The sequence below is a fragment of the Rhinoderma darwinii genome, chromosome 4 (genome assembly GCF_050947455.1).
Source record: "Rhinoderma darwinii isolate aRhiDar2 chromosome 4, aRhiDar2.hap1, whole genome shotgun sequence".
NCBI classification, from domain to species: domain Eukaryota; kingdom Metazoa; phylum Chordata; class Amphibia; order Anura; family Rhinodermatidae; genus Rhinoderma; species Rhinoderma darwinii.
The window spans coordinates 20,258,447-20,272,577 of NC_134690.1; positions in this window are offsets into that span (position 1 = coordinate 20,258,447).

Sequence of the window (14,131 nt, forward strand, 5' to 3'; positions counted from 1 at the left end):
CTGCATTACATGGACAGCCCATTGATTTCTATGGACAGTGCAATAAAATTTTTTTAGCCCTGTGGTGGCGCTGCAGGGCAATTAAACACTTGCTGTCATATAACAGCTGATTGCTGGGGTTCACAGCTGCGGGACACCTTGTGATCATCTTAGGAGAAATTGCTAAATTATGTCTAGTCATTAAAGCTTAAAATGTCCCAGTCCTTAACTACATGCTACGTACAGTTACGTGCCAGCCGTTAAATAGGCTCTGCCGCCAGATTATCAAATCCCTATCTCCTATTGCATGTGATCGGTGCTGCAATGTAGATAACAGTAACGTTTTTGTTTTTTTTTAAACGTTAATTTGTGGCCAAGTTATGAGCTATTTTATATATATGCAAATGAGCTTTGAAATGGACAACTGGGCGTGTTTTTTTTTCGGAATGTCCAACTGGGCGTGTATTGTGTTTTTAACTGGGCGTGTTTACGTGTATGACGCTGACCAATCAGTGACCAATCAGCATCATACACTCCTCTCCATTCATTTACACAGCAGCGATGTGCAGCCACATACACAGACATTAACGTTAATCAAGTGTCCTGATAATGAATACACATGAAATCCAGCCTGGACGTCATGTGTATTCAGAATCCTGACACTTCTGAATCTTTTCTGTGAGATTCCAGCAAGCCACGCGTAATCTCGCGAGATTACGAGGTAAACGAGATTTTGTTTCCCTTGCTGGAAATCTCACAGAAAAGATTCAGAAGTGTCAGGATTCTGAATACACATGACGTCCAGGCTGGAGGTCATGAGTATTCATTATCAGGACACTTGATTAACGTTAATCTCTGTTTATGTGGCTGCACATCGTTCTAGTAAGAACGCTATGCTGCTGTGTAAATGAATGGAGAGGAGTGTATGACGCTGACTGGTCACTGATTGGTCAGCGTCATACACGTAAACACGCCCAGTTAAAAACACAATACACGCCCAGTTGTACATTCGGAAAAAAACACGCCCAGTTGTCCATTTCAAAGCTCATTTGCATATATATAAAATAGCTCATAACTTGGCCGAAAATGAACGTTTAAAAAAAACCAAAAATGTTACTGTTATCTACATTGCAGCGCCGATCACATGCAATAGGAGATAGGGATTTGATAATCTGGTGACAGAGCCTCTTTAATGGGAAGTATGTGGCGGGCTCACGGACTGAGCGCGCTCCTTACTTAGCGGATGTTGGCTGCATAATACACACTCACTCACAAATCACTTTGGTTTTGCCTGTTTAACCCCCTTAGATGCGGTCTGTTTAAACCCTCAATCACGACCGCGGCATCTAAAGTATTACAATGAGGGGGGCGTCCCTTTCTGATGTGCCACTGGCCCCTGCAATGCGATTGCGGGATGCTAATGTTCGTCATTGCAGCCTGTGTGTCTAATCAAGGCAAAGCTGAATCGAAGCCTTTCAAAATCGCTATATATACTGTGTTACATTAGTTTTGCAGTATATAGTGCAAGAGATCCAACGATCGCCGGTTCAAGTCCCCTAGAAGGATTTCTAAAAAAAAAAAAAAAAGAAAGACAGTTGAACAAAGTTTTTTTTCTAATGTGCAAAAAAAAAGTAAAAATGTAAAAGTAAAAAAAACAAACCTTTTCACATTTTTTTCCCTTTATTAATGTTAATAAAAATAAAAGATAACATAACTGGCATCACCGCAACCCCGTAAAAGTCTGACCTATTACAATATAATGTTATTTAACCCGCTTAGTGAATGCTGTGAATAAAAAATAAAACACCCAAATTGCTGTTTCTTTGTCTCCTTAGCTGCCTAAAAAAATAGAACAATAAGTGATCAAAAAGTCGCCCCTCAAAAAATAGTCCATCATACCGCTAAATCGGCAGAAAATGAAAAAGAGTTCCGTCTCTCAGAATGTGGCGACACAAAAGATAGATATTGAAAGATAGAGAAAGACAGACCGACCGATAGTATACAGTGATAGGCAGTGAACGAGGTGCCATTATTTATTACCAGTACGGTTTACAAAACATGATTGTGCAGGAAGTTACCAGAAGAGGTTTGTCTTAGAAAGCATTTACCGAAAAAGCCTGTAAGTGGGTCAAGTGGGTTTCCATTTCTCAATCATACACTTACATCCTACGACTTTCTGCAGTCACTCATGAAATAGAAAAACCATCTTGGCCGCCCAGTCCATGGCATCTGAGCTCAACCTCTTTTTTTTTCTGTGGTTACAGGTGGGAGCCATCGCTTACGTTTCTGTAAGTGGATTAAATGATGAAAAGTCATGTGGAAGGATAATGTGAGTACATGTTTATGTCAGGAAATAGGCAAAAGTGCCGTTGCCAGTGAATTGTGCCTCTGAGTTAGCAATTCTAGCCCTCAGTGTACATGTGGACTGTCATGTGGCACACCCGGCTCTGTCTAGGGGTGCTTTTCACTTGCATAGTAATCCATATAGGCAATAACACGTGACTATGGGACTCAGAGGAAAAAATGACTGACTGATATAGATTTTGTAGAAAGAGAAGAGAAAGGAGAGAGCAGGGAAGTTATACATACACTGGAATGGTAATGGGTGACTGGGTGACCATAATACGCAGCTCCACAACCTTCAAAATGGCTGACAAGGGTCCTGCCTTCATTTATAGTAAGAAGCATAGCTCTAATGAACAAATGGTATTGACTTTTCCACTGTCAAGTCTTGAGTAAGGGAAGGTGGCCTGTTGGGGCATCTACCCCAGGTACTGGGCACTGAGTGGGGCACCAACAAACTACTCTCATTTGGTCGGAGTATTTTGATGCAGAACAAAGACATTTAACTGAATATTTGCCCCATGTGAATGGAATCTTAACTATGTTGTTGCTTGTGTAAAGAAAGTTCCTCACCATTTTCAAAATCTTTGCTTGCTGTCAGTCAGTGGAAACCTTTTCATTTAATGGAATACTTCAGGCACAACTGGTTTACTGCGTTATGCCTAGTTTAGGATCTGCGGAGGCGGTGCATAATGCAGGTATTCGCTCATTGTTTTTTTTTAGAATCCCTGTGTCATGCTCCGCCCTCTCGAGCCCTGCAATAACACAGTGTATATATTGTACACAGAGTGTTTCTTTAAATTAATAAGTTGAAAATCATACTTTTCTAGTGCTTCTCACACAACTGAGGGTTGGTTTCATTGTGTCTGTCTAGACATTCCTCTATGAGATAAGCAAACGCAGCATAAATATGACTTTTGTCCTGACTCCAGACGTACATATTCTGACCTGCAGCGGTGTGAGCAGGACTAGAACAGAATCAGTTACCTGACATCAACAGAAATCTTGAAAATGGTGATAAACCCAAAGTAGAGTAGAAAGTTGAATGACTTTTCATTTTACAATAGTTGAGCCTTATTTACTTAAGACTGGAAAATATTCTTAACTGCTGTTACTGTAAAGAACCCTCTGTATAAACAAAACCATGGGAGGTAACTACAGGGGGATTAAACATAACTACCTGTAGGGGAGGGGCAGCAGCTGAGAGTCTTACCTCCTCTGTTAAAGGAGCTTCAGTAACAGTTGTAAGGCAAAAAAAAAAACTACATTAGTTGATCCAGAGGAAGACGAAAACCCCCAGATTTTCCTCATTTAGGAAAAAAATTCCTTCCCAACTCTGAAATGGTATGGCTATCAGAATAAAGCCTCTAGTAATCTAGTAACCATAACTTGCAATATTATGACACTCAAAGGCAGCCAGGCCCCTCTTGAACTCTTTCAGTGAATTCATCGTAACAATTTCTACTGGCAGAGATTTCCACAGTCTCACTGCTCTTACAGTAAAGAACCTCATTGTATAGAAACCTTCCTTCCCTTTTGCCCCCTTGTTATAGTTAGCGTCTGTTTACACAGGTCAGAAAACGTCGCAGCAAATCCTAGAGTCACCTCCCCTGGTTTCCCGTAGCGAGTCGTCCTTGCTCCACCGTCTGTTATCTGTGCTCTCGGCCTCCTGCGATTGTGTTTGGCTGCAGTAGTCACATGGGACAAACGAGAACAGTTTTGGGAATAGTTAAACGTCGCTATGGAAGTGCCAGGAAAGGTGAGTTTAGCCTTTTTTTTTTTTTTTTTAGAGGGGAAATATGTTCTTATTTCCATTTTTCCGATTTTTGCTTCTATTGCGCAGCTTTTCCGTAGCAAAAATGGCAACGTTTCACTTCCCTATTGCACTCAATGGCAAAATCTGCAACAAATGTGTGACTATTCCGAAGCATAGATTGGAGTGTTGTGGATTTAAAAAACACTGTATATAGGTCAATTTCTGCATGAAAATTTTTCAGTGTGTGAATGAAATTTTCACATTTTCGAAAAAATTAAGCTCAAAACTATACACAATGGGAGAGATTTATTAACCCCTTCCCGCCATTGGACGTATATGTACGTCCTGGAAAGCATTGACTTCACGCAAAATGACGTACAATGTTTGGCACCGGCTCAGAAGCTGAGTCGGTGCCATCATCACCGGATCTCAGCTGTATCTTACAGCTGACATCCGACTGTAACGGTGGGGACCGAACTAGGTTAACCCCTTCCCGCCCTAGCCACTTTTGACCTTCCTGACAGAGCCTCATTTTTCAAATCTGACATGTTCACTTTATGTGGTAATAACTCTGGAATGCTTTCACCTATCCAAGCGATTCTGAGATTGTTTTCTCGTGACACATTGCACTTTAAGTTACTAGCAAAATTTGCTCGATATGTTCTATATTTAATTGTGAATAACACCGAAAATTAGCGAAAAATTGCAAAAATTAGCATTTTTCTCAATTTAAATGTATCTGCTTGTAAGACAGGCAGTTATACCACACAAAATGGTTGCTAATTAACATCACCCATATGTCTACTTTAGATTGGCATCGTTTTTTGAACATCCTTTTATTTTTCTATGACATCACAAGGCCTACAACTTTAGCAGCAATTTCTCACATTTTCAAGAAAATGTCAAAAGGCCATTTTTACAGGGGCCAGTTCAGTTGTGAAGTGGCTTTGAGGGCCTTATATATTAGAAACCCCCAAAAAGTCACCCCATTTTAAAAACTTCACCCCTCAAAGTATTCAAAACAGCATTTAGAAAATGTCTTAACCCTTTACACATTTCACAGGAATTAAAGCAAAGTAGAGGTGGAATTTACAAATTTCATATTTATTGGCAGAAATAAATTTTTAATACTATTTTTTTATTACACAGAAGGTTTTAGCAGAGAAATTCAACTCAATATTTGTTGCCCAGTCTCTGCAGTTTTAGGAAATATCCCACATGTGGTCGTAGCGTGCTACTGGAATGAAGCACAGGCCTCAGAAGCAAAGGAACACCTAGTGGATTTTGGGGCCTTATTTTGTTAGAAGGGCTCTTGCAGTGACAAAACAGTACAAATCCCCCAAAAGTGACCCCATCTGGGAAACTAGACACCTCAAGGAAATTATCTAGGGGTATGGTGAGCATTTTGACCGCACAGGTTTTTTACAGAATTTATTGGAAGTAGGCCGTGAAAATTAAAATCAACATTTATTCAAAGAAAATTTAGGTTTAGCCATTTTTTTTCTCATTTCCACAAGGACTGAAGGAGAAAAAGCACCGTAAAATTTGTAAAGCAATGTCTCCCGAGTAAAACAATACCCCACATGTGGTAATAAACGGATATTTGAACACAGGGCATGGCTTAGAAGGGATGGAGTGCCATTTGGCTTTGGGAGATCACATTTAGCAGGAATGGTTTGAGAGGCCTTGTCACATTTACAAAGCCCCTGAGGGGACTAAACAGTGGAAACCCCCCACAAGTGACCCCATTTCGGAAACTACACCCATTGAGGAAATTATCTAGGGGTATAGTGAGAATTTTTAGTTTTGTTTTAGGTGGTTTTTTTTTACAATTTTTAAATGATCAAATTTTAAATGGGGCTGGTCAGTAGAAAAATTAATAATTGGTCATGGCCAGTATGGGAGACAGAAAAGGTGAATAATGAATAAATAAATTAAAAATCCAAGGAGGTATGATATATTTTGAAACATTGGTTCATGCACAGGCCGGGATTTGTGGGACATGTCTCACAATGGTATGTGGTGTCCTTACGAATGCCTCGCTTGGCACACACACGGCATTTTTTTTGGGGCTTCTTTTTTTTTTCAGTGGGGGGGATTTCTGTCGGGAAATGCTGGCCGGGAATTATCCTACTGACGGAAGAGCCAGATGAACTGCCCTCTTCTTCCTGGTTACCAAACATCAGGGACTTTATGACCTTTTCCTGAAATTGCAGGAACGTACCTCCACTGCTGGCATATCTATAGAGGACAAAGGCGTTGTATAAAGCCATCTGTGTAAGATGCACAGACAGCTTCTTATACCATACTCTGGTCTTGCGCATGGCGTTGTATGGTTTTATAACCTGGTCGGACAGGTCAACGCCACCCATATACTTGTTGTACTCCTGTACACAATATGGTTTTGGGACTTGGGAAGTGGATCCACGTACAGGGACTAGGCTGCATCTGCTGTCGTGTATGCTGGTCAGTATAAGGACGTCCCTTTTATCCTTATACTTTAGGAGGAGCAGATTGTCGCAGCAGAAAGCTTTGCTCTCTCCTAATTTTAGGATCTGACCCAGCAATGTTTTGGGGAGGCCCTTCTTATTTTTGCGGATTGTTCCGCATGCCAAGGTGGATCTGGACAAGAGAACTTTTACTAAGGGGACACTGTTATAAAAGTTGTCCAGATAAAGATGATAGCCTTTCCCAAGTAAAGGATGGATAAGATCCCATACGATCTTTCCACTAATTCCAAGGAAAGGGGGGCATTCTGGGGGATCTATATGGGAGTCTTTTCCCTCATAGACCCTAAAGGAGTAGGTGTAACCGGTGGCACTTTCGCACAGCTTGTAGAGCTTTATGCCGTACCGGGCTCTTTTATTGGGTAGATACTGCCTGAAGTGCAGTCTACCCTTGAAGCTGACTAGGGATTCATCTACCGAAATATTTTGCTGGGGGGTATAAACGTGGGAAAAAATTTGGGAGTAGTGGGCAATCAATGGTCGTATTTTATATAGCCTATCAAAATTTGGGTCCTGTGGGGGTGGGCACTGGCTATTATCATTGTAATGAAGGAATTTCAGGATGGCTTCGAAGCGCTTCCTTGGCATTACTGTGCGGTAAATGGGGGTGTTATATAAAATATCAAGGGACCAATAGTCTCTAATCCTAGGCTTTTTTATTAGGCCAAAACTTAAAAATATGCCCCAAAACTTCCGCAATTCCACTAGGTTTGTGGGGGTCCAATTTTGGCTTCTCCCATAATAAGAGTCAGGGTTCTGGGCGATAAATTGTTCCGCATAGATGTTGGTCTGCTGGACCATTAACGCTAAAAGGGAGTCTGAAAAAAAAAGGTTAAAATAATCAATGGGGCTGAAACCCGTCATTTCAATTTGAATGCCTGAGCGGGCTGTAAACTCAGGCACCTGGGGGGTATAATTCTCTGCAGCTTCCCAGGTCAGCTCAGGCAGATCAGGAACTACGGCTCTTCTACGCCGACTGGGGGGTGCAGATTCAGAGTCACTGGATGCAGAGGAAGATGGAAGCACGAACTGCTCCTCACCTTCACTTGCGCTGTCCGTGTCGGAACACAGCATTGCAGATGCTTCCTCGGCTAAAAAGACTCTTTTGGCCATACTGAAAAACTTGTGCTACCTAACTAACTAAAAACAGGTTAGTGGGCACAAAAGGGCAGAAAAGCGGCAGATCGCTGTTTTTTTTTAACTTACGCACTGTATTTATTCCTGTCTCCGTCTCTCACAAGCTCTCTGACAGGAAAGAGCTTGTCAGAGACGGAGATGCCGGCAAACCACGGCTCCTGCGCTGTGATTGGCCTGTCAGTACTGACCAATCACAGCTCGTTTCCGGCACAGGGACCACTCTGATTGGTCCTGTTTGAATCCTGCTTTGTGATCGGGACGCTGTCACCATGTCTGTTGACATGGTGACAGTTTGAAGCTTGGGCATGCACAGCTTCCCCATGGCTCCTCTATCCCCCCCACGGGTGCAATAGGCAGGCACCACTGCTACTGCGCTGTGATTGGCCTGTCAGTACTGACCAATCACAGCTCGTTTCCGGCACAGGGACCACTCTGATTGGTCCTGTTTGAATCCTGCTTTGCGATCGGGACACTGTCACCATGTCTGTTGACATGGTGACAGTTTGAAGCTTGGGCATGCACAGCTTCCCCATGGCTCCTCTATTCCCCCCACGGGTGCAATAGGCAGGCAACACTGCTCCTGCGCTATGATTGGCCTGTCAGTACTGACCAATCACAGCTTGTTTCCGGCACAGGGACCACTCTGATTGGTCCTGTTTGAATCCTGCTTTGCGATCGGGACGCTGTCACCATGTCTGTTGACATGGTGACAGTTTGAAGCTTGGGCATGCACAGCTTCCCCATGGCTCCTCTATTCCCCCACGGGTGCAAAAGGCAGGCACACACCGCTCATACTCGGAACTGGCTCCCGGCCGCTTTCGGAAGGAGACGCCGACGTGGCCTTGCTCGTGCAACTCCAGGTGGGCTTGAGGCTTCCGAAAATGCCATAAAAAAAAAAAAGATTTTTTTATTATGAAGGTAGAAAAATCAGCGGGACCGACCCGCGAGCGAAGCCGACGGGGAGTTCCAGGAGGTCGGCATGAGTTGGCCGTGCATACCGCTAAAGCCCTCAAACTCCGAGGCTGGCGCTGAGGAGCTCATACACGGCTGCAACCGGGCTGGCACGGCTTCCCCATGGCTCCTCTATCCCCCCAAGGATGCCATAGGCAGGCACACGCCGCTCATACCCGGAGCGGGCACACCGCCGCTGACATGCATCCTTCGCGGACCGGAAGTGCTTGTCAGCCGGCTGGACACAACGGGACTCGCCGCGGGCGCTGTGGAGCTCCCACAAGGAAGCTACCGGCATGTACAAGCTCCCCAGGGGCCCCTCTATCCCCCCACGGGTGCAAAAGGCAGGCACACGCCGCTCATACTCGGAACTGGCTCCCGGCCGCTTTCGGAAGGAGACGCCGACGTGGCCTTGCTCGTGCAACTCCAGGTGGGCTTGAGGCTTCCGAAAATGCCATAAAAAAAAAAAGATTTTTTTATTATGAAGGTAGAAAAATCAGCGGGACCGACCCGCGAGCGAAGCCGACGGGGAGTTCCAGGAGGTCGGCATGAGTTGGCCGCTCCTACCGCTCTTGCCCTGGAAGTCCACAGCGGGCACTGCAGAGCACCTACACGGCTGCCCCCGGTCTTGCACAGCTTCCCCATGGCTCCTGTATCCCCCCCATGGGTGCAGGCACACGCCGCTCATACACTCTGGGGCTGGCTGACAGCCCAGGTGACATGCCACCTCCTAGCCGACCGGAAGTACATGTCAGGCGGCTTGGGACATAGTGGGACCCCCCCCGCTGGCGCTGTGGAGCTCATACACTGTTGCCACCGGGCATGCACAGCTTGCATACGGCTCCTCTGCCCCGGGCTGCAATGGGCAGCACACCCCGCTCATACACTCTGGAGCTGGCTGACAGCAACTGCTGCTGATAATGATGATGACGATAATGTGCAAAGGGTTATCTATCGGCGGACAGTGTCACACTCTGGCCCTGGAACTGTGCCACGGTCTGCCTCTGCTGTTCACTACCGCCTCTGACATTTTTGAACATACCCCACTTTAACTTGATTTTAAATGTTTCACTTTCAAATGTTTCCCTTTCAGTAGCAGAAATGGCATTCTTTGACATTTGGGCCTTTTTATTGTCACTGCTGCTTGGTCACCAAATGGATCTCCTTGGATTGAGGCCTAGTCCTCTCCCCACCGCCCTGGAACTCTGCCCCGGCCTACGCTGCCTGCCGTCACACCCCTGGCCCTGGAACTCTGCCCCGGCCTGCCCTTGCTGTTCACCACCGCCTCTGACATTTTTGAACATACCCCACTTTAACTTGATTTTAAATGTTTCACTTTCAAATGTTTCCCTTTCAGTAGCAGAAATGGCATTCTTTGACATTTGGGCCTTTTTATTGTCACTGCTGCTTGGTCACCAAATGGATCTCCTTGGATTGAGGCCTAGTCCTCTCCCCACCGCCCTGGAACTCTGCCCCGGCCTACGCTGCCTGCCGTCACACCCCTGGCCCTGGAACTCTGCCCCGGCCTGCCCTTGCTGTTCACCACCGCCTCTGACATTTTTGAACATACCCCACTTTAACTTGATTTTAAATGTTTCACTTTCAAATGTTTCACTTTCAGTAGCAGAAATGGCATTCTTTGACATTTGGGCCTTTTTATTGTCACTGCTGCTTGGTCACCAAATGGATCTCCTTGGATTGAGGCCTAGTCCTCTCCCCACCGCCCTGGAACTCTGCCCCGGCCTACGCTGCCTGCCGTCACACCCCTGGCCCTGGAACTCTGCCCCGGCCTGCCCTTGCTGTTCACCACCGCCTCTGACATTTTTGAACATACCCCACTTTAACTTGATTTTAAATGTTTCACTTTCAAATGTTTCCCTTTCAGTAGCAGAAATGGCATTCTTTGACATTTGGGCCTTTTTATTGTCACTGCTGCTTGGTCACCAAATGGATCTCCTTGGATTGAGGCCTAGTCCTCTCCCCACCGCCCTGGAACTCTGCCCCGGCCTACGCTGCCTGCCGTCACACCCCTGGCCCTGGAACTCTGCCCCGGCCTGCCCTTGCTGTTCACCACCGCCTCTGACATTTTTGAACATACCCCACTTTAACTTGATTTTAAATGTTTCACTTTCAAATGTTTCACTTTCAGTAGCAGAAATGTCATTCTTTGACATTTGGGCCTTTTTATTGTCACTGCTGCTTGGTCACCAAATGGATCTCCTTGGATTGAGGCCTAGTCCTCTCCCCACCGCCCTGGAACTCTGCCCCGGCCTACGCTGCCTGCCGTCACACCCCTGGCCCTGGAACTCTGCCCCGGCCTGCCCTTGCTGTTCACCACCGCCTCTGACATTTTTGAACATACCCCACTTTAACTTGATTTTAAATGTTTCACTTTCAAATGTTTCCCTTTCAGTAGCAGAAATGGCATTCTTTGACATTTGGGCCTTTTTATTGTCACTGCTGCTTGGTCACCAAATGGATCTCCTTGGATTGAGGCCTAGTCCTCTCCCCACCGCCCTGGAACTCTGCCCCGGCCTACGCTGCCTGCCGTCACACCCCTGGCCCTGGAACTCTGCCCCGGCCTGCCCTTGCTGTTCACCACCGCCTCTGACATTTTTGAACATACCCCACTTTAACTTGATTTTAAATGTTTCACTTTCAAATGTTTCACTTTCAGTAGCAGAAATGTCATTCTTTGACATTTGGGCCTTTTTATTGTCACTGCTGCTTGGTCACCAAATGGATCTCCTTGGATTGAGGCCTAGTCCTCTCCCCACCGCCCTGGAACTCTGCCCCGGCCTACGCTGCCTGCCGTCACACCCCTGGCCCTGGAACTCTGCCCCGGCCTGCCCTTGCTGTTCACCACCGCCTCTGACATTTTTGAACATACCCCACTTTAACTTGATTTTAAATGTTTCACTTTCAAATGTTTCACTTTCAGTAGCAGAAATGTCATTCTTTGACATTTGGGCCTTTTTATTGTCACTGCTGCTTGGTCACCAAATGGATCTCCTTGGAATGAGGCCTAGTCCTCTCCCCACCGCCCTGGAACTCTGCCCCGGCCTACGCTGCCTGCCGTCACACCCCTGGCCCTGGAACTCTGCCCCGGCCTGCCTCTGCTGCTCATTACCGTCTCTGACATTTCTGAACATACCCCACTTTAACTTGATTTTAAATGTTTCACTTTCAGTATTAAAAGTGTCATTCTTTGGCATTTGGGCCTTTTTATTGTCACTGCTGTTTAGTCACCAAATGGATCTCCTTGGATTTGAGGCCTAGTCCTCTCCCCACCGCCCTGGAACTCTGCCCCGGCCTACGCTGCCTGCCGTGACACCCCTGGCCCTGGAACTCTGCCCCGGCCTGCCTCTGCTGCTCATTACCGTCTCTGACATTTCTGAACATACCCCACTTTAACTTGATTTTAAATGTTTCACTTTCAGTATTAAAAGTGTCATTCTTTGACATTTGGGCCTTTTTATTTTCACTGCTGTTTGGTCACCAAATGGATCTCCTTACCTACCAGCAATCACCCTGGTTCTCTGGCTGGGCATGGGGATGCAAGTTGCTCCCGCTGACCCCCTTCCACCCCACCGGGACCTACCTGCAATCACTCTGGAACTCTGGCTGGGCATAGGGACACAGGTTGGTCCCGCTGCCCCCCCTTCCACCCCACCGGGACCTACCTGCAATCACCCTGGAACTCTGGCTGGGCATGGGGATGCGGTTTGCTCCAGCTGACCCCCTTCCACCCCACCGGGACCTACCTGCAATCACCCTGGAACTCTGGCTGGGCATGGGGATGCAAGTTGCTCCCGCTGACCCCCTTCCACCCCACCGGGACCTACCTGCAATCACTCTGGAACTCTGGCTGGGCATAGGGACACAGGTTGGTCCCGCTGCCCCCCCTTCCACCCCACCGGGACCTACCTGCAATCACCCTGGAACTCTGGCTGGGCATGGGGATGCGGTTTGCTCCCGCTGACCCCCTTCCACCCCACCGGGACCTACCTGCAATCACTCTGGAACTCTGGCTGGGCATAGGGACACAGGTTGGTCCCGCTGCCCCCCCTTCCACCCCACCGGGACCTACCTGCAATCACCCTGGAACTCTGGCTGGGCATGGGGATGCAAGTTGCTCCCGCTGACCCCCTTCCACCCCACCGGGACCTACCTGCAATCACTCTGGAACTCTGGCTGGGCATAGGGACACAGGTTGGTCCCGCTGCCCCCCCTTCCACCCCACCGGGACCTACCTGCAATCACCCTGGAACTCTGGCTGGGCATGGGGATGCGGTTTGCTCCCGCTGACCCCCTTCCACCCCACTGGGACCTACCTGCAATCACTCTGGAACTCTGGCTGGGCATAGGGACACAGGTTGGTCCCGCTGCCCCCCCTTCCACCCCACCGGGACCTACCAGCAATCACCCTGGTTCTCTGGCTGGGCATGGGGATGCGGTTTGCTCCCGCTGACCCCCTTCCACCCCACCGGGACCTACCTGCAATCACTCTGGAACTCTGGCTGGGCATAGGGACACAGGTTGGTCCCGCTGCCCCCCCTTCCACCCCACCGGGACCTACCTGCAATCATCCTGGAACTCTGGATGGGCATGGGGATGCAAGTTGCTCCCGCTGCCCCCCCACCGGGACCTACCTGCAATCACCCTGGAACTCTGTCTGGGCATGGAGATGCAGGTTGCTCCCGCTGCTCCCCTTCCACCCCACCGGGACCTACCACCAATCACCCTGGAACTCTGGCTGGGCATGGGGATGTAGGTTTCTCCCGCTGCCCCCCCACCGGGACCTACCACCAATCACCCTGGAACTCTGGCTGGGCATGGGGATGTAGGTTTCTCCCGCTGCCCCCCCACCGGGACCTACCACCAATCACCCTGGAACTCTGGCTGGGCATGAGGATGCAGGTTGCTCCCGCTGCCCCCCCACCGGGACCTACCACCAATCACCCTGGAACTCTGGCTGGGCATGGGGATGTAGGTTTCTCCCGCTGCCCCCCCACCGGGACCTACCACCAATCACCCTGGAACTCTGGCTGGGCATGAGGATGCAGGTTGCTCCCGCTGGCCCCCACCGGGACCTACCACCAATCACCCTGGAACTCTGGCTGGGCATGGGGATGTAGGTTTCTCCCGCTGCCCCCCCACCGGGACCTACCACCAATCACCCTGGAACTCTGGCTGGGCATGGGGATGTAGGTTTCTCCCGCTGCCCCCCCACCGGGACCTACCACCAATCACCCTGGAACTCTGGCTGGGCATGAGGATGCAGGTTGCTCCCGCTGCCCCCCCACCGGGACCTACCACCAATCACCCTGGAACTCTGGCTGGGCATGGGGATGTAGGTTTCTCCCGCTGCCCCCCCACCGGGACCTACCACCAATCACCCTGGAACTCTGGCTGGGCATGAGGATGCAGGTTGCTCCCGCTGGCCCCCACCGGGACC